A 22,300-nucleotide genomic window follows, 5' to 3' on the forward strand; every position below is an offset into this window, starting at 1 on the left:
GAAGAAGAAGAAGAACAATGTCAAGAAGGGCAATGCCACCCCTCTCAACAAAGCCGGTGATTTTAACCCTTCTTATGTGTTATGTCGTGCTAGTAATGGGCATGTTTATGCCAAATTTGTTGGTTCTCTTCATGAATACATTGAATGGTCTATTTGGGTTCCAAAAACCCTTGTTACTAACATCAAAGGACCCATTACAAAATGGGTACCTAAAACCAAGCATTGATCTCTTGTAGGTGTTTGCTTCTGGTGGGGGATCATGGTTGCTCGATAGCGGAGCTACAAATCATATGACCGGAAGCAAGGACTTGGTGGTGGACGTGCACAAGGTTCCATCTATGCCCACCAATGTCGAGTGGGGTGACGCCTCATCTTCTAAGGTATTGGGACTTGGCAAGGTGCTCATCTCTCATGATCTCACGATCGAGAAGGTCATGCTTGTTGAGTCCCTTGCATACAATTTACTTTCCGTTCGTCAACTTGCTATCATGGGCTTTGCCACTTTCTTTGATATCGATACCGTGGCCCTCTTGTGGAGCAAGACTCTTAAAGTAGCCTTTGTTGGGCATGTCGAGAACGGTCTATATGTGATTAACTTTTCAGAGCGACCCACTAAGACCGCGACATGCCTAATGGCTAAAGTTGATGTGGGATGGCTTTGGCATCACCGTCTAGCCCATGTCAATATGAGATCTTTGCAAAGTCTCCTCAAGGGGGACCATGTCCGTGGACTAACGAATGTTAGTTTTGCTAAAGATCGTGCTTGCAGTGCCTGTATCGAAGGAAAGCTACATGAGAAGGCTCACCCTCCCACGACTATCATTTATTCAAAGAGGCCTTTGGAGCTCCTTCACATGGATCTCTTTGGGCCTCCATCCTTCGATAGTCTTGGAGGTAGGAAGTATTGCTTGGTGATTGTGGATGACTACTTAAGGTACACGTGGGTGTATTTCTTCAAGAGGAAGAGCGAGACCCAACAAACCGTCATTGACTTTGCAAATGAAGCACAACATCAACACAATGCAAAGATCTTGACAATAAGAAGTGACAACGGCACCGAGTTCAAGAACTACACCTTGGATGAGTTTCTTAGTGACGAGGGAATCAAGCATCAATATTCCGCACCCTACACCCCTCAACAAAACGGTGTTGCGGAGAGGAAGAACCGGACGTTGATGGATGCGGCAAGGACCATGATGGCGGAGTTCAAGTCTCCGTACAACTTTTGGGCCGAAGCCATCAACACCACGTGTCATGCATCAAATCGGCTCTACCTCCGCAAGGGCTTGAACAAGACTCCATATGAGATACTCACCGGTAACAAGCCCAACCTCAAGTACTTCCGGGTATTTGGGTGTAAGTGTTTCATTCTCAAGAAAGGTGTTTGGTTGTCTAAATTTGAGGCTAGAGCTTATGAGGGCATATTTGTTGGTTATGCTACAAACTCTCATGCTTACCATGTCCTCAATAAATCCACGGGACTTATTGAGGAGACGTGTAATGTGGAGTTTGATGAGAATAACGGCTCCCAAGTGGAGCAAAGTGGCACTTGTGATGTAGGTGATGAAATTCCTCCTCGAGCCATAAGAAGAATGGGTGTTGGTTTTATCCTACCCATTGAGGAACCCCTTGTGGCCGAAGGAGAAGGACAATGCTCCACTCAAGTGGAGCCATCACCAACCCAAGGCCCACACGCTTCCGAAGAACAAAGTGAAGGCCCTCAACCTCATGAACAAGACCAAGGGCATGATCATACTCAAGACGGTGTGGACACACCAAGTGATGCCCAAGGTCAAGTTCTCTCCCCTAAGCAAGTTCAAGATCAAGAACAAGTCCATGACGGCGCTCAGGATGATCAAGTAACCACTCCTCAACTCACCACCGAGGAGGAATTAGAGCGTCGTGCCGCCAAGGTTGCTTCCAAGCTCTCCACCAAGGATCATCTCATGACGAATGTGCTTGGAAGCTTAAGAAAGGGGGTAAGCACTCGTAGACAATTAGCAAATTATTGTGAGCATCACGCGTTTGTCTCTTGTGTGGAACCCCACAAGGTCTATGAGGCGCTAGAAGATCCGGATTGGCTCAATGCCATGCATGAAGAACTCAACAACTTCGAGCGCAACAAAGTGTGGAGATTGGTGCCAAGACCGACCAGAAATCACAATGTCATAGGAACCAAGTGGATATTTAAGAACAAGCAAGATGCCCATGGGATCATCATTCGCAAGAAGGCTCGTTTGGTAGCACAAGGCTACTCCCAAGTCGAGGGTATCGACTACGGTGAAACCTTTGCTCCCGTTGCTCGTCTTGAATCCATTCGCATGTTGATTGCATATGCTTCTCATCATAACTTTAAGTTACAACAAATGGATGTGAAGAGTGCTTTTCTTAATGGTCCCATTAATGAATTGGTTTACGTCAAGCAACCCCCCGGGTTCGAGGATCCCTACTTTCCCGATCATGTGTATCAACTCGATAAGGCACTCTATGGCCTTAAACAAGCCCCACGTGCGTGGTATGACCACCTTATCGAGTTGTTACAAGACCGTGGTTTTGAAGTTGGGCTAATCGACCCCACTCTTTTTACTAAGAAGGTCAAAGGGGAGTTGTTTGTGTGCCAATTATATGTTGATGATATTATCTTTGGTTCTCCTAACAAAGCTTTCAATGAGGAATTTGCCGCTCTCATGACCTCAAAGTTCGATATGTCCTCCATGGGAGAGTTGAAGTTCTTTCTAGGGTTCGAAGTGAAGCAAAGAAGAGAAGGAACCTTCATCAATCAATCCAAATACACTCAAGACATGCTCAAGAGATTCAAGTTAAGTGACGTCAAGCCGGCTTCCACTCCAATGCCCACCAAGTGCCAACTTGACTTAGATCCCAATGGTAAAGTGGTGGATCAAAAGTTATATCGTTCCATGATTGGATCCTTGCTTTACCTTTGTGCATCTAGACCGGACATCATGTTGAGTGTGGGAATTTGTGCACGGTTTCAAGCCACACCTAAGGAAAGTCACTATGTGGCGGTCAAACGAATCTTTCGATATTTGGCTCATACCCCAAACTTTGGCTTATGGTACCCAAGAGGATCAAACTTCAAGCTTGTAGGGTACTCGGATTCCGATTGGGCGGGAGACAAAGTGGATAGGAAGTCCACTTCCGGAGGGTTCCAATTCCTTGGTTGCTCTTTGGTAAGTTGGTCTTCCAAAAAGCAAAGTTGTGTGTCTCTCTCGTCCACCGAAGCGGAGTATGTGGCGGCTGGTAGTTGTTGTGCACAACTCTTATGGATGAGGCAAACTTTAAAGGATTACGGTGTCACTTGTGACAAAGTGCCTCTTTGGTGTGACAATGAAAGTGCCATCAAGATCTCTCTCAACCCGGTGCAACACTTCAAGACGAAGCATATTGAGATCTGGTATCACTTCATCCGGGATCACATTAGGTGAGGAGAGATCAAGCTCAACTACGTCAACACTCATGATAACCTTGCAGATATCTTCACGAAGCCCTTGGATGAAGCAAGATTTCGCGAGTTAAGGCATGAGCTAAATATCATCGATTCGAGCAATGTTGCTTGAACCCTTGCACACCCCACCATACTCAACGTGTTGTCCTATTTAGATGTAGGCATGGACATAGGGGGAGTGATGTTCTCTCAATGAACTCTCCCTCCCCCCCCATTATGCATAAATCAATCAAGTCTTTCACATTAGCCATGTTTGATGGTACTTGTGCTTCAAAGACGAGTTTTGGTCATGGACCAAAGGATAATTCTTCGCGGTGCCATACCAATTGACTCAAACATAGGTGGCTACGGCCACCGCCCTCTCTTTTGGAGAGGTGGTGTCTTTCTGGTTTTGTGTGTTGCGTGGTCTTGTGGTGTCGTGTTGGCTCGGAGTGGTTTGTGCAAAGATCCAGTTTTTCATGCGCTCGAAACGTGCATCTTCTTGAGCCCACGGTACTACCGCGTCTGGGCGCGGTACTACCGCTTTGGGAGGCATGGTACTACCGCGCCACAGCACGGTACTACCGCTCTGGTGCGGTACTTCGGAAGTACCGCGCCGTGCGGTACTACCGTGTCTGGGCACGGTACTACCGCGCCGTCAAGGGCGCGTGGGGGTTATGACTCGGGCAGGGGAGTTCCAACTCCCCATACCCATTCATTGTCTCTCTCTCCACGTCTCTCCCTCTCAAGAACGATGCCGGAGGCCCTTGCCGGATCTCCGTCTCCGGCCACTCTCCTCGGATTCCGACCGGTGGGATCGTTCCCCACCACTTCCTCTTGCCATGGACCAAGGTTTTTCCCCAAATCCCTCTTTTTCTTGGCTGTTCTCTTGCTTCTAGGTTTTTGGGGAGAAACTTGTCGTTCTTGAGATTTTAGGCCAAATCTATGCAAGAGTAGGATGTAGGAGAGTCGTGATGCGTAGGAAACATACTTGATATGCTATCTTGTGGTAGCTTTGTCCAACCGTAGTACCGCCGTGGTTTCGCGGGCTTTTTCAGATTTGAACCAGTTCAAATCTGACGCGGTGCGGTACTACCGTGCCCGATGTGCGGTACTACCGCTCTTGCGGTACTACCGCCCGTCAGGTGCGGTACTACCGCTCTGCAGAAGCGGTACTACCGTGATCTTGCACGGTACTACCGCCTATAAGAGCCGTACTACTATCTTAGCTCCGCAGCTCTTGGCAGTACTACCGTAGGGATCAAATCTCTCTCTAGGCATTTATCATGTGTGCTTTCTGCTTGTTTCACTTGCTTTGTTGTGGTCTTTGCATTAATCTCTCTTGGCTGTTGTGGGTGTTTTTTCGTTCTGTGTCTCAGGTGGTGGCTCTCGCCGTTCCAATCCCAGTCGTGACACTGGCTCCAAGCGTCTGCGCAACCCCCAAGATGAAGCCCCAGAGGGCTCCAATGCCCCCAAGCGCAATGTCAAGACCACTGCCAGCAAGCAAAAGGAACCGGCTAAGGGCATGGACGAGATTTCAACCTCTGAGTATGTCGAGCGCCGGAAGATCAATCCCTATGTGAATCCTCGGGCTATCCTCAGAGGCACCGAGTTGTTCTGGACCAAGCAACAGGCTCTCATCTATCTGGATGTGATCAAAAACAAGCAGAATACCTTCGTGGATGTCAAGTGGATAGACATGCATCACCTGCGGAAGGACAAGTTTCGTGACTATTTTGGAGAGGCTCTGGACTTGGTGGAGCAGTTTGCTATTGAGCTGGTGATCTCCTTTCACCTTGACTATGACCCTGAGCTCATCTGTCAGTTCTTTGCCTTAGTGTACTTTCATCCGGGGAGGAGCGGAGGATGACCTGGATGACCAATGGCCGTCAGTTGTCTGCTACATGGAAAGAGTTCATGGATCTGCTGCACATTCCTGATGACGGGCTTCACACCCCCGTTGGCGTTCGCCCCCATGCCAACTCTGAGTCTGCCAACAAGAACCAGCTTCAGCCCTTCCTTGTTGAGAAGGTACTCCCCAATGGCAAGTCATCTTGGGTGTTAAACTCCTTTCTGGATGTCATGCATCGCATCTTCTGCAACACTCTGTTCCCATGCATTGGCGACAAGGACAAGGTACATGCATATCTAGTGGACATGTTGCTCTTGTGTGCAGAGGCACGTACTTCTCAGACTCAGCCACTTGATGTCTCACACATCATGTGGTGTGAGCTTCGGTTTGCGGTGTTCACTCGCAAGGTACCTATCTATGGACCGTACCTGTTTCTGCTGCTCTCCGCCACTTGGGAGAAGATGTATCCAGGTGATGAGTTCCTTGCTCCAGACTGGATTCGCCATGAGTCCATCAGCCTCCGTGTCAAGCCCAACTGGGCCAACACCACTACCCGTGCTGAGGCATCATCTGCTAGGAGGGTTGCTGGTGAGGGGGGAGGCTGCTGCTACTGAGACTGTTGCTGAGGACCGTGTTGCTCGGTCTACCACTTCTTCCTCTGAGCCGTCATGGGCCAAGAAGCTGAATGACAAGATGAAGACTCTCTTCTGCATGCAGGCGAAGGGACAGTACAGGGCTCACGTGGCTGACAAGGAGAGTCGCCGCCATGACAAGAAGGTGATGAGGCTCTTTGGAGAGGATGTGTCTGGCGGGTCTGAGGACGTCATCACACCTGAGGCTGCCTGGATGTCAAAGCAGGGCTACAAGTGGACCAGTTCAGAGGATGACATCGAGGAGACTATCCCCGCCGCTGAGTCTGACGAGGAGCACGAGGAGCAGTGGGATGACTTCTCTGCCTGAGCCACCCCGTGAGTGTAGGTGTCCTCTCTGCCTTTTTGGCGTCTCGATGCCAAAGGGGGAAAGAGTGTAGGGATTTGCGTTGTGTCGTGCTTGGTGTGTTTATTTGCTTTTTTGTTTGGACCTCGTTTGCCTCGTTTGCTTTTGTTTGGTTTGTGCCTTCGATACCTTTCCTCCATATGGTGTAAGACATATGCACTCTATCTATCTTAGTTATCTTATGTTTGTACTATCTTGTCTAGTGATAGATATGCCTTGTCTCTATAATATAGGGGAGCTCTGTTCCTAGTATTCATGCTCATCTAGGTGGCACACATTTAGGGGGAGCCCGTCTATATTATAGAGAGGAGGGGTTTGCATTTACTTAATAGTATTTTCTTTGTGCAAATCCTGTTTTGTCATCAATCCACCAAAAAGGGGGAGATTGTAAGGACATATTTATCCCTAAGTGTTTTGGTGATTGATGACAATGCATTTGCGGACTAATCGTGTGCCATGAGTTTTCCAGACACTTCTTTGCTAGGCACAAGACGATTGGGTGCCCCTCGAAGACTGACGAAGACGGCGTCTTTTCTACGTTTCTTTTTGGTGGATTTGAGTCGTAGGAAAGCCGTACTATTAAGAGGGGGTCCGTGTTGGAAAGGTTTGGGTGGAATCATCACGTACATGTCTCCTTTTATCCCCTCCTTCTTCCTTGGAGCTTCCTCCGTTCTCCTGCCTCCTGTGACTGGCTGCTGTTGTGGTTGCGGTAGTACTGCTCCTGGATCAACGGTAGTACCGTAGGCATCCACGGTAGTACCGCGCGGTGGCGCGGTAGTACCGCTGGTGCCCACGGTAGTACCGCTCCCTTGGAGCCGCACTACCGGTGCCCACCAGGCTAGTGCCGCCCCTTCGCGGTATTAGGAGCGGATGTAATTTTTTACATCCGCACCTGCCGCGGTAGTACCGCTTTCGCCGTGCGGTAGTACTGTGCTATGCGGTCAGGCAGTAGTACCGCCCCTCGGCAGTACTACTATGTCGGGTTTTTGCTACTTCCGTTTTTTTGCGGAAGTAGGCACGGAAGTTTCCCTTCCCCCTGGCTGGGACTTTTGCCTTGCGGTAGTACCACATGGGGGGCGCGGTAGTACCGCGCGTGCGGAAGTACCGCCCCTAGCTTCTGTGCGTCTGTTTCTGTGCTGGGGTTGCGGCAGTACCGTGGGTCGGTACAGTAGTACCGCATAGCCGTGCGGTAGTACCGCTTGGTTGCAAGCAGTAGTACCGCGCGGTCCTTGCGGTAGTACCGCTGGCCAGGCGCGGTAGTACCGCTGGCCGCGGGCTGGTTGGTGGGTAACGGTTGGATCTTTTCCACACACTATATAAGGGGTCTCCTTCTTCCCCGTTGACTCACCTCTTCCACTAAAAAAGCTCCATTATTGCTCCAAGCTCCATTTTCGCCCGATCTCACTCCCTAGCCAACCAAACTTGTTGATTTGCTCGGGAGTGGTTGAGAAGGCCCAGATCTACACTTCCACCAAGAGATATTTGATTCCCCCTACTAATCCCTTGCGGATCTTGTTACTCTTGGGTGTTTGAGCATCCTAGACGGTTGAGGTCACCGTGAAGCCATAGTCCATTGTGGTGAAGCTTCGTGGTGTCGTTGGGAGCCTCCAATTGAGTTGTGGAGATTGCCCCAACCTCGTTTGTAAAGGTTCGGTCGCCGCCTCCAAGGGCACCAATAGTGGAATCACGGCATCTCGCATTGTGTGAGGGTGTGAGGAGATTACGGTGGCCCTAGTGGCTTCTTGGGGAGCATTGTGCCTCCACACCGCTCCAACGGAGACGTACTTCCTCTCAAAGGGAAGGAACTTCGGCAACACATCCTCGTCTCCATCATCTCCACTCTTGGTTATCTCATGCCTTTACTTCTGTAGCTTATTTGTTTCATATATCTTGCTTGCTTGTGTTCCTATTCGTGTTGCATCATATAGGTTGCTCATCTAGTTGCATATCTAGACAACCTACTTTGATGCAAAGTTTAAATTGCTAAAGAAAAGCTAAAAATTGTTAGTTGCCTATTCACCCCCCCCCTCTAGTTAACCATATCGATCCTTTCAACAGGCATGCCTACCACAGGTCTAGGTTTATCTTTATCACGGGGTTTAGCAACTCTAGCAGTTTCATTACAGCAATAAATAACATGCCCATCAATATTATCAGACAAGAGATCTTTAACGATAGCAACATTAGGTTCAACTTTAACTTGCTCGGGAGGTGTATATGTTTTAATATTGCTTTTACGAACCACAGTTGAAGCTTTAGCATGATCCTTTATCCTAACAGGGAAAGGTGGTTTCTCAACATAAGAAGTAGGAACAACAGGATCATTATAAGTGATAGTCTTTTCTTCAACTTTAATAGGTGCGGCTACTTTTACTTCTATGGGAGGATGATATTTAAACCACTTCTCCTTAGGGAGATCAACATAAGCAGCAAAAGATTCACAGAAAGAAGCTACTATCTCAGAGTCAAGTCCATATTTAGTGCTAAATTTACGAAAAATATCGGTATCCATAAAAGATTTAACACAATCAAAACTAGGTGTCATACCTGACTCCTTACCATTATCGAGGTCCCAATCTTCGGAGTTGAGTTTAATTCTTTCCAATAAATCCCATTTGAATTCAATAGTCTTCATCATAAAAGAGCCAGCACAAGAAGTATCAAGCATGGTGCGATTGTTACCAGAAAGCCGAGCATAAAAATTTTGAATAATAATTTCTCTTGAGAGCTCATGATTGGGCCATGAATATAGCATTGATTTAAGCCTCCCCCAAGCTTGAGCGATGCTTTCTCCTTCACGAGGCCAAAAATTATATATATAATTGTGATCACGATGAACAAGATGCATAGGATAAAACTTCTGATGAAATTCCAATTTCAATCGTTTGTAATTCCAAGACCCCATATCATCACATAGCCTATACCATGTCAATGCATCTCCCCTCAAAGATAAAGGGAAAACCTTCTTCTTAACAACATCTCCGGATACACCTGCAAGCTTAAATAATCCACAAACTTGATCCACATATATCATATGTTCATCAGGATGTTTTGTTCCATCTCCTAAAAAAGGATTAGCTAGCAGTTTTTCTATGATACTCGAAGGAACTTCAAAGCAAGTATTGTCATTTTCATTTTCAGTAGGTTTAGTAGGTTGAGGAGCAACTCTTTGCTCTACTTGTCGGGGTGAAGATACCCCAAACAAGCCCCTCAGAGGATTACTTCCCATAGTAACAAGTGACAGTAAATTTCAGCACACTATATAAATTTTTCCTTACCAAATTCCACCTACCAAAGGCGCTTCACTCCCCGGCAACGACGCCAGAAAAGAGTCTTGATGACCCACAAGTATAGGGGATCTATCGTAGTCCTTTCAATAAGTAAGAGTGTCGAACCCAACGAGGAGCAGAAGGAAATGATAAGCGGTTTCCAACAAGGTATTCTCTGCAAGTACTGAAATAAGTGGTAATAGATAGTTTTGTGATAAGATAATTTGTAACGAGCAACAAGTAACAAAAGTAAATAAGGTGCAGCAAGGTGGCCCAATCCTTTTTGTAGCAAAGGACAATCCTGGACAAACTCTTATATGATGTAAAGCGCTCTCGAGGACACATGGGAATATTGTCAAGCTAGTTTTCATCACGTTTATATGATTCGCGTTCGGTACTTTGATAATTTGGTATGTGGGTGGACCGGTGCTTGGGTGCTGCCCTTACTTGGACAAACATCCCACTTATGATTAACCTCTATTGCAAGCATCCGCAACTACAACAAAAGTATTAAGGTAAACCTAACCATAGCATGAAACATATGGATCCAAATCAGCCCCTTACGAAGCAACGCATAAACTAGGGTTTAAGCTTCTGTCACTCTAGCAACCCATCATCTACTTATTACTCCCCAATGCCTTCCTCTAGGCCCAAATAATGGTGAAGTGTCATGTAGTCGACGTTCATATAACACCACTAGAGGAGAGACAACATACATCTCATCAAAATATCAAACGAATACCAAATTCACATGACTACTAATAGCAAGACTTCTCCCATGTCCTCAGGAACAAAAGTAACTACTCACAAAGCATAAACATGTTCATAATCAGAGGGGTATTAATATGCATATAGGATCTGAACATATGATCTTCCACCAATTAAACCAACTAGCATCAAATACAGGGAGTAATTAACACTACTAGCAACCTACTAGCACCAATCCCGGACTTGGAGACAAGAATTGGATACAAGAGATGAACTAGGGTTTTGAGATGAGATGGTGCCGATGAAGATGTTGTTGGAGATTGCCCTCTCCCGATGAGAGGAGAGTTGGTGATGACCATGGCGATGATTTCCCCCTCCGGGAGGGAAGTTTCCCCGGCAGAACAGCTCCGCTAGAGCCCTAGATTGGTTCCGCCAAGGTTCCGCCTCGTGGCGGCGGAGTTTCATCTGAGAAGATGGCTTATGATTTTTTTTCCCATTGAAAGACTCCATATAGCAGAAGATGGCCACCGGAGGGCCACCAGGGGGCCCATGAGGTAGGGGCGCACCCAGGGGGGTAGGGCGCGCCCCCCACCCTCGTGGGCAGGGTGTGGCCCCCCTGGTGAACTTCTTGCGCTCAGTATTTTTTATATATTTGGAAAACATCATCCGTGAAGTTTCAGGACTTTTGGAGCTGTGCAGAATAGGTCTCTAATATTTGCTCCTTTTCCAGCCCAGAATCCTAGATGCCAGCATTCTCCCTCTTTATGTAAACCTTGTAAAATAAGAGAGAATAGGCATAAGTATTGTGACATAATGTGTAAAAATGGCCCATAATGCAATAAATATTGATATAAAAGCATGATGCAAAATGGACGTATCAGTGAGTTGTGGGTGATACAAGTCATACTACTTACCAGCATGTCATACTTTGGTTCAGTGGTATTGTTGGTTGAAGCGGCCCGGACCGACATTACGCGTACGCTTACGCGAGACTGGTTCTACCGACGTGCTTTGCACATAGGTGGCTGGCAGGTGTCAGTTTCTCCAAATTTAGTTGAACCGAGTGTGGCTACGCCCGGTCCTTGAGAAGGTTAAAACAACACTAACTTGACGAACTATCGTTGTGGTTTTGATGCGTAGGTAAGAACGGTTCTTGCTCAGCCCGTAGCAGCCACGTAAAACTTGCAACAACAAAGTAGAGGACGTCTAACTTGTTTTTGTAGGGCATGTTGTGATGTGATATGGTCAAGGCATGATGCTATATTTATTGTATGAGATGATCATGTTTTGTAACGGAGTTATCGGCAACTGGCAGGAGCCATATGGTTGTCGCTTTATTGTATGCAATGCAATCGCCCTGTAATTGCTTTACTTTATCACTAAGCGGTAGCGATAGTCGTAGAAGCAATAGTTGGTGAGACGACAACGATGCTACGATGGAGATCAAGGTGTCGCGCCGGTGACAATGGTGATCATGACGGTGCTTCGGAGATGGAGATCACAAGCACAAGATGATGATGGCCATATCATATCACTTATATTGATTGCATGTGATGTTTATCCTTTATGCATCTTATTTTACTTTGTTTGACGGTAGCATTATAAGATGATCTCTCACTAAATTTCAAGATAAAAGTGTTCTCCCTGAGTATGCACCGTTGCCAAAGTTCGTCGTGCCGAGACACCATGTGATGATCGGGTGTGATAAGCTCTACGTCCATCTACAACGGGTGCAAGCCAGTTTTGCACACGCAGAATACTCGGGTTAAACTTGACGAGCCTAGCATATGCAGATATGGCCTCGAAACACTGAGATCGAAAGGTCGAGCGTGAATCATATAGTAGATATGATCAACATAGTGATGTTCACCATTGAAAACTACTCCATTTCACGTGATGATCGGTTATGGTTTAGTTGATGTGGATCACGTGATCACTTAGATGATTAGAGGGATGTCTATCTAAGTGGGGGTTCTTAAGTAATATGATTAATTGAACTTAAATTTATCATGAACTTAGTACCTGATAGTATTTTGCTTATCTATGTTGTTGTAGATAGATGGCCCGTGTTGTTGTTCCATTGAATTTTAATGCGTTCCTTGAGAAAGAAAAGTTGAAAGATGATGGTAGCAATTACAAGGAGTGGGTCAGTAACTTGAGGATTATCCTCATTGCTGCACAGAAGAATTACGTCCTGGAAGCACCGCTGGGTGCCAGGCCTGCTACAGATGCTGCTGATGACGTTAAGAACGTCTAGCAGAGTAAAGCTGATGACTACTCGATAGTTCAGGGTGCCATGCTTTACGGCTTAGAACTGGAACTTCAACGACGTTTTGAACGTCATGGAGCATATGAGATGTTCCAAGAGTTGAAGTTAATATTTCAAGCAAATACCCGGATTGAGAGATATGAAGTCTCCAATAAGTTCTATAGCTGCAAGGTGGAGGAGAATAGTTCTGTCAGTGAGCATATACTCAAAATGTCTGGGTATCATAATCACTTGACTCAACTAGGAGTTAATCTTCCTGTTGATAGTGTCATTGACAGAGTTCTTCAATCACTGCCACCAAGCTACAAAAGCTTCATGATGAACTATAATATGCAAGGGATGAATAAGACAATTCCCGAGCTCTTCGCGATGCTAAAGGCTGCAGAGGTAGAAATCAAAAAAGAGCATCAAGTGTTGATGGTTAACAAAACCACCAGTTTCAAGAAAAAGGGTAAAGGGAAGAAGAAGGGGAACTTCAAGAAGAACATCAAGCAAGTTGCTGCTCAAGAGAAGAAACCCAAGTCTGGACCTAAGCCTGAGACTGAGTACTTCTACCGCAAACAGACTGGTCACTGGAAGCGGAACTGCCCCAAGTATTTGACGGATAAGAAGGATGGCAAGGTGAACAAAGGTATATGTGATATACATGTTATTGATGTGTACCTTACCAGAGCTCGCAGTAGCACCTGGGTATTTGATACTGGTTCTGTTGCTAATATTTGCAACTCGAAACAGGGACTACAGATTAAGCGAAGACTGGCTAAGGACGAGGTGATGATGCGCGTGGGAAATGGTTCCAAAGTCGATGTGATCGCCGTCGGCACGCTACCTCTACATCTACCTTCGGGATTAGTTTTAGACCTAAATAATTGTTATTTGGTGCCAGCGTTGAGCATGAACATTATATCTGGATCCTGTTTAATGTGAGACGGTTAATCATTTAAATCCGAGAATAATGGTTGTTCTATTTATACGAGTAATATCTTTTATGGTCATGCACCCTTGAAAAGTGGTATATTTCTGATGAATCTCGATAGTAGTGATACACATATTCATAATATTGAAGCCAAAAGATGTAGAGTTGATAATGATAGTGCAACCTATTTGTGGCACTGCCGTTTAGGTCATATTGGTGTAAAGCGCATGAAGAAACTCCATATTGATGGACTTTTGGAATCACTTGATTATGAATCACTTGGTACTTTGCGAACCATGCCTTGTGGGCAAGATGACTAAAACGCCGTTCTTCGGAACAATGGAGCGAGCAACAGACTTGTTGGAGATCATACATACTGATGTATGTGGCCCGATGAATATTGAGGCTCGCGGCGGGTATCGTTATTTTCTCACCTTCACAGATGATTTAAGCAGATATGGGTATATCTACTTAATGAAACATAAGTCTGAAACATTTGAAAAGTGCAAAGAATTTCAGAGTGAAGTGGAAAATCATTGTAACAAGAAAATAAAGTTTCTACGATCTGATCGTGGAGGAGAATATTTGAGTTACGAGTTTGGTCTACATTTGAAACAATGCGGAATAGTTTCACAACTCACGCCACCTGGAACACCACAACGTAATGGTGTGTCCGAACGTCGTAATCATACTTTACTAGATATGGTGCGATCTATGATGTCTCTTACTGATTTACCGCTATCATTTTGGGGTTATGCTTTAGAGACGGCTGCATTCACATTAAATGGGGCACCATCAAAATCCGTTGAGAAGACACCTTATGAACTATGGTTTGGCAAGAAACCAAAGTTGTCATTTATTAAAGTTTGGGGCTGCGATGCTTATGTGAAAAAGCTTCAACCTGATAAGCTCGAACCCAAATCGGAGAAATGTGTCTTCATAGGATACCCAAAGGAAACTATTGGGTACACCTTCTATCACAGATACGAAGGCAAGACATTCATTGCTAAGAATGGATCCTTTCTAGAGAAGGAGTTTCTCTCGAAAGAAGTGAGTGGGAGGAAAGTAGAACTTGATGAGGTAACAGTACCTGCTCCCTTGTTGGAAAAGTAGTTCATCACAGAAACCTGTTCCTGAGACACCTACACCAATTAGTGAGGAAGCTAATGATGATGATCATGAAACTTCAGATCAAGTTACTACCGAACCTCGTAGGTCAACCAGAGCAAGATCCGCACTAGAGTGGTACGGTAATCCTGTTCTGGAGGTCATGTTACTTGACCATGACAAACCTACGAACTATGAGGAAGCGATGATGAGCCCAGATTCCGCAAAATGGCTTGAGTCCATGAAATCTGAGATGGGACCCATGTATGAGAACAAAGTGTGGACTTTGGTTGACTTACCTGATGATCGGCAAGCCATCGAGAATAAATGGATCTTCAAGAAGAAGACAGACGCTGACGGTAATTTTACTGTCTACAAAGCTCGACTTGTTGCGAAAGGTTTTTGACAAGTTCAAGGAGTTGACTACGATGACACCTTCTCACCCGTAGCGATGCTTAAGTCCGTCCGAATCATGTTAGCAATTGTCGCGTTTTATGATTATGAAATTTGGCAAATGGATGTAAAGACTGCATTCCTGAATGGATTTCTGGAAGAAGAGTTGTATATGATGCAACCTGAAGGTTTTATCGATCCAAAGGGAGCTAACAAAGTGTGCAAGCTCCAGTGATCCATTTATGGACTAGTGCAAGCCTCTTGGAGTTGGAATAAACGTTTTGATAGTGTGATCAAAGCATATGGTTTTATACAGACTTTTGGAGAAGCCTGTATTTACAAGGAAGTGAGTGGGAGATATGTAGCATTTCTAATATTATATGTGGATGACATATTGTTGATTGGAAATAATATAGAATTTCTGGATAGCATAAAAGGATACTTGAATAAGAGTTTTTCAATGAAAGACCTCGGTGAAGCTGCTTATATATTGGGCATCAAGATCTGTAGAGATAGATCAAGATGCTTAATTGGACTTTCACAAAGCACATACCTTGAAAAAGTTTTGAAGAAGTTCAAAATGGATCAAGCTAAGAAAGGGTTCTTGCCTGTATTACAAGGTGTGAAGTTGAGTAAGACTCAATGCCCGACCACTGAAGAAGATAGAGAGAAAATGAAAAGTGTTCCCTATGCTTCAGCCATAGGCTCTATCATGTATGCAATGCTGTGTACCAGACCTGATGTGTGCCTTGCTATTAGTCTAGCAGGGAGGTACCAAAGTAATCCAGGAGTGGATCACTGGACAGCGGTCAAGAACATCCTGAAGTACCTAAAAAGGACCAAGGATATGTTTCTCGTTTATGGAGGTGACAAAGAGCTCATCTAAATGGTTATGTTGATGCAAGCTTTGACACGGATCCGGACGATTCTAAATCGCAAACCGGATACGTGTTTATATTGAACGGTGGAGCTGTCAGTTGGAGCAATTCTAAACAGAGCGTCGTGGCAGGATCTACATGTGAAGTGGAGTACATAGCTGCTTCAGAAGCAGCAAATGAAGGACTCTGGATGAAGGAGTTCATATCCTATCTAGGTCTCATACCTAGTGCATCGGGTCCAATGAAAATCTTTTGTGATAATACTGGTCCAATTGCCTTGGCAAAGGAATCCAGATTTCACAACAGAACCAAGCACATCAAGAGACGCTTCAACTCCATCCAGAATCAAGTCCAGGTGGGAGACATAGAGATTTGCAAGATACATATAGATCTGAATGTTGCAGACCCGTTGACTAAGCATCTTCCACGAGCAAAACATGATCAGCACCAAGGCTCCATGGGTGTTAAAATCATTACTGTGTAATCTAGATTATTGACTCTAGTGCAAGTGGGAGACTGAAGGAAATATGCCCTAGAGGCAATAATAAAGTTATTATTTATTTCCTTATTTCATGATAAATGTTTATTATTTGTGCTAGAATTTTATTAAACCGGAAACATAATACATGTGTGAATACATAGACAAACATAGTGTCACTAGTATGCCTCTACTTGACTAGCTCATTGATCAAAGATGGTTAAGTTTCCTAACCATAGACACGAGTTGTTATTTGATCAATGGGATCACATCATTAGGAGAATGATGTGATTGACTTGACCCATTCCGTTAGCTTAGCACTTGATCGTTTTTGTTTACTGCTATTGCTTTCTTCATGACTTATACATGTTCTTATGACTATGAGATTATGCAACTCCCAAATACCGGAGGAACACTTTGTGTGCTACCAAACGTCGCAACGTAACTAAGTGATTATAAAGGTGCTCTACAGGTGTCTCCGATGGTACTTGTTGAGTTGGCATAAATCAGGATTAGGATTTGTCACTCCGATTGTCGGAGAGGTATCTCTGGGCCCTCTCGGTAATGCACATCACTATAAGCCTTGCAAGCAATGCAAATAATGAGTTAGTTGCGGGATAGTGCATTACGAAACGAGTAAAGAGACTTGCCGGTAACGAGATTGAACTAGGTATTGGGATATCGACAATCAAATCTCGGGCAAGTAACATACCGATGACAAAGAGAACAACGTATAGTGTTATGCGGTTTGATCGATAAAGATCTTCGTAGAATATGTAGGAACCAATATGAGCATCCATGTTTCGCTATTGGTTATTGACTGGAGACATGTCTCGGTCATGTCTACATAGTTCTCGAACCCGTAGGGTCAGCACGCTTAAAGTTCTGTGACGATCGGTTTTATGAGTTTATATGTTTTGATATACCGAAGGTAGTTCAGAGTCCCGGATATGATCACGGACATGACGAGGAGTCTCGAAATGGTCGAGACATAAAGATTGATATATTGGAAGCCTACATTTGGACATCGAAAGAGTTTCGGGTAAAATCGGCATTTTATCGGAGTACCGGAGGGGTTACCGAAACCCCCCGGAGGCTAATGGGCCTTGTTGGGCCATAAGGGAAAGAGAGAGGGGCCGGCCTAGGGCAGGCAGCGCGCCCCTCCCTCTGGTCCGAATTGGACTAGGAGAGGGGGCGGCACCCCCTTTCCTTCCCTTTGTTCCCCTTCCTTTCCCCCTCCTAATAGGAGTAGGAAAGGGAGGAATCCTACTCCTACTAGGAGGAGGATTCCTCCTCTTGGCGCACCAACAAGGGCCGGCCGGCCTCCCCCTTGCTTCTTTATATACAGGGGCAGGGGCACCTCTAGACACACAAGTTGATCACAAAGATCTCTCCCAGCCATGTGCGGTGCCCCCCTCCACCATAATCCACCTCGGTCATACTGTAGCGGTGTTTAGGCGAAGCCCTGCTGCGGCAGCTTCATCAACATCGTCACCATGCCGTCGTGCTGACAAAACTCTTCCCCAAGCTCTACTGGATCGTGATTTCGCGGGACGTCACCGAGCTGAACGTGTGCTGAACGCGGAGGTGCCGTACGTTCGGTACTGAGGATCGGTCGACCGTGAAGACGTACGACTACATCAACCGCGTTGTCATAACACTTTTGCTTAACGGTCTACGAGGGTACGTGGATGACACTCTCCCCTCTCGTTGCTATGCATCACCATGATCCTGCGTGTGCGTAGGAAATGTTTTGAAATTACTACGTTCCCCAACACTTATCACACCCGATCATCACGTGGTGTCTTAGCACAAAAAACTGTCGCAATGGTGCATACTCAGGGAGAACACTTATACTTTGAAATTTAGTGAGAGATCATCTTATAATGCTACCGACAAACTAAACAAAATAAGATGCATAAAGGATAAACATCACATGCAATCAAAATATGTGACATGATATGACCATGATCATCTTGCGCCTTTGATCTCCATCTCCAAAGTACCGTCATGATCTCTATCATCACCGGCACGACACCATGATCTCCATCATCTTGGTCTCTATCAACGTGTCGTCACATGGTCGTCTCGTCAATTATTGCTCTTGCAACTATTGCTATTGCATAGCGATAAAGTAAAGCAATTATTTGGCGCTTGCATCTTATGCAATAAAGAGACAACTATAAGGCTTCTGCCAGTTGCCGATAACTTCAACAAAACATGATCATCTCATACAAAAATTTATATTTCATCACGTCTTGACCATATCACATCACAATATGCTGAGCAAGAACCGTTCTTACCTACGCATCAAAACCACAACGATTTTTCGTCAAGTATGTGATATTTTAACCTTCAACAAGGACCGGGCGTAGCCACACTTGATTCAACTAAAGTTGGAGAAACTGACACTCGCCAGCCACCTGTGTGCGAAGCACGTCGGTAGAACCAGTCTCGCGTAAGCGTACACGTAATGTTGGTCCGGGCCGCTTCATCCAACAATACCGCCGAATCAAAGTATGACATGCTGGTAAGCAGTATGACTATTATCGACCACAACTCACTTGTGTTCTACTCGAGCATATAACATCTACGCATAGACCTAGCTCAGATGCCACTGTTGGAGAACGTAGTAATTTCAAACAAATTCCTACGCACACGCAAGATCATGGTGATGCATAGCAACGAGAGGGGAGAGTGTAGTCCACGTACCCTCGTAGACCGTAAGCGGAAGTGTTATGACAACGCGGTTGATGTAGTCGTACGTCTTCATGATCGACCGATCCTAGCACCGAAAGTACGGCACCTCCGCGATCTGCACACGTTCGGCTCGGTGACGTCCCACGAACTCACGATCCAGCAGAGTGTCGAGGGAGAGCTTCGTCAGCACGACGGCGTGATGACGGTGATGATGAAGCTACCGATGCAGGGCTTCGCCTAAGCACTGCAATGATATGACCGAGGTGGATTATGGTGGAGGGGGGCGCCGCACACGGCTAAGAGATCAATGATCAACTTGTGTGTCTATGGGGTGCCCCTAACCACGTATATAAAGGATGGAGGGAGGAGGAGGCCGGCCCTCATAGGGCGCGCCCAAAGTGTGGAGTCCTACTAGGACTCGCTAGTCCTAGTAGGATTTCACCTCCCACATGGAATAGGAAAAAGGGAAGGGAGAAGGAGAAGGAAGGAAGGGGGCGCCCCCTTTCCCTAGTTCAATTCTGATCAGTCCATGGGGAAGGGGCGCGGCCATCCTTGAGGCCTTTCTCTCCTTTCCCGTATGGCCCATTAAGGCTCAATATGAATTGCCATAACTCTGCGGTACTCCGAAAAATACCCGAATCACTCGGAACCTTTCCGATGTCCGAATATAGCCTTCCAATATATCGATCTTTACGTCTCGACCATTTTGAGACTCCTCGTCATGTCCCCGATCTCATTCGGGACTCCGAACAAATTTTGGTCATCAAATCACATAACTCATAATACAAATCGTCACAGAACGTTAAGCGTGCGGACCCTACGGGTTCGAGAATGATGTAGACATGACCGAGACTCATCTCTGGTCAATAACAAATAGCGGAACCTGGATGCTCATATTGGCTCCTACATATTCTACAAAGATCTTTATCGGTCAAACCGCATAACAACATGCGTTGTTCCCTTTGTCATCGGTATGTTACTTGCCCGAGATTCGATCGTCGGTATCATCATACCTAGTTCAATCTCGTTACCGGCAATTATCTTTACTCGTTCCATAATGCATCATGCCGCAACTAACTCATTAGTCACATTGCTTGCAAGGCTTATAGTGATGTGCATTACCGAGAGGGCCCAGAGATACCTCTCCGATACACGGAGTGACAAATCCTAATCTCGATCTATGCCAACTTAACAAACATCATCGGAGACACCTGTAGAGCATCTTTATAATCATCCAGTTATGTTGTGACGTTTGATAGAACACAAGGTATTCCTCCGGTATTCGGGAGTTGCATAATCTCATAGTCCGAGGAACATGTATAAGTCATGAAGAAAGCAGTACCAATGAAACTGTAACGATCATAATGCTAAGCTAACGAATGGGTCTTGTCCATCACATCATTCTCCTAATGATGTGATCCCGTTCATCAAATGACAACACATGTCTATGGTTAGGAAACATAACCATCTTTGATAAACGAACTAGTCAAGTAGAGGCATACCAGGGACACTTTGTTTTGTCTATGTATTCACACATGTACTAAGTTTCCGGTTAATACAATTCCAGCATGAATGATAAACATTTATCATGAAATAAGGAAATAAATAATAACTTTATTATTGTCTCTAGGGCATATTTCCTTCAACTGGACCCCCCTATCCGCAGACGGATGCGGGAGGAAATTTGCGGGTTGCCGTTGGAGATTCCTTTATATTACACATGTTCTCCTAAAAATACTGTTTGTAGGCATGTGAAGAATGCAAGGAAATGTTGTGTGACAAGTGTGGTGAATAAGGGCATCTCTAATGCCGACCCTCAAATCGCCCGCATACACTCAATCCACGATGTTCGAACCGCGAAAGCTATCCAACGCGGGCCTGTATCGATCCGCATGGCAGTCCGAATGTAATTTCTCCCGCAAAGTGAAGATAAACGTGTGAGGGGGGCTTGCGGGCACCCGGACAGCAACTGCGCCCGCTTCTGACCAACCTGGCCCACCCAAACCCCCTCCTCCCTCACCCGCGCGTGTTTTTGCCCTGCGCCAGCTGCCCGCATTCATGCTGCTGTACATCGCGGTACTGCTCATTGAAGATGACTCAGGGCAGATGCGACCTCTCACTACCTCCACCATTGAAGCGGCACACCGGCCGAGGGCTCCGCCTGCTGCACATCCGGCTGAAACATGCCTCGTCGCCGCATTCAAACGCCTTCATTAAACCCGTGTGGAAGCCGAGAAACCTACTTCAGCCACACATTCGTTCACGAGCAGGTCGCCATTAAACAAAGTGTTGGGCAAGCTCCTCCCATCCGTCGGCTATTTGTAGGAGGTCAAATGCCGGGCAAGAATCGCACCACTTTGCCGCTCCCCACCTTGTCTTCCTCCACTTTTATCCACCCTTTGAATGGCATCCGACGAGCAGGAAGAGCAGTTCTCTGGCATGAAAGCCAGTTGGGTGGCCCGCCGAATATGAGCGAGGCAGCTCGCTGCCCCACCTCCCTCACCTAGCCCGACGGAGCAAGTTGTCGCCCCAAGCTGGCACGTGGTTCAGCAACTCGCCGCTCCAAGCCAGCTTGCGGACGAGTGACGAGTTGCTCCAGGTCGGCATGGGGGAGCACGACGGTATGGGCATCGTCACTATCGTGAACGACGCCGCGTCGTACCGCGCCTCCCATGCATGCGACCGCACCATCTACCATCAACGTGCGCCTAGCCCCGTGCTGCTGGCAGAGAAAGAAGTCGGCTGCACAGACATTGACAAGGTGGCGCCCAACACGTCCACGCCCATCGCCATCGTCAACGAGAAGTAGAACATGGGAGGCCGCCTTCGCTTGGGTACCATGAAGGCCACCGCCAAGGCGACACTGGTGTACACAACCTGTGTCTTGCCATCTCGTCGGTCACCATCGCCCCTTACCCAAAAACCAACTTTGGTCAGTGCAGCGTAGGGATCCTTCCCTTCCGACTGAAGCATTAGTCTTCGTTTTTCCACTCAGCTGAGAGGTGGGGAAGCGAGACACCCTTTGCGCTGAAGCATAGGGCTCACGCCTGCTGGACATGGAGACGACAATGGGGATCCGTCGCGGCCGGCAGTAGACTAGTCAAAGGTATCCATGCCGTTAGAATGGATATCTGCCGGCGCCGGCAGTAGACTAGTTTTATCTAGTCTTGTATCGTTTTTAGTTAATGTCCAAAATGTAACCGTTTTGTCTGATTTCTATGAAATCCAGCATGTTTATATGATATTCGACCGTGTTTGCATGAATTTCATCTGGGTGATTTATAAGGTG

Source organism: Triticum urartu, chromosome 7A, assembly GCF_056163025.1.
Source record: "Triticum urartu cultivar PI428250 chromosome 7A, HENAU_Tu73, whole genome shotgun sequence".
Lineage (NCBI taxonomy): Eukaryota > Viridiplantae > Streptophyta > Magnoliopsida > Poales > Poaceae > Triticum > Triticum urartu.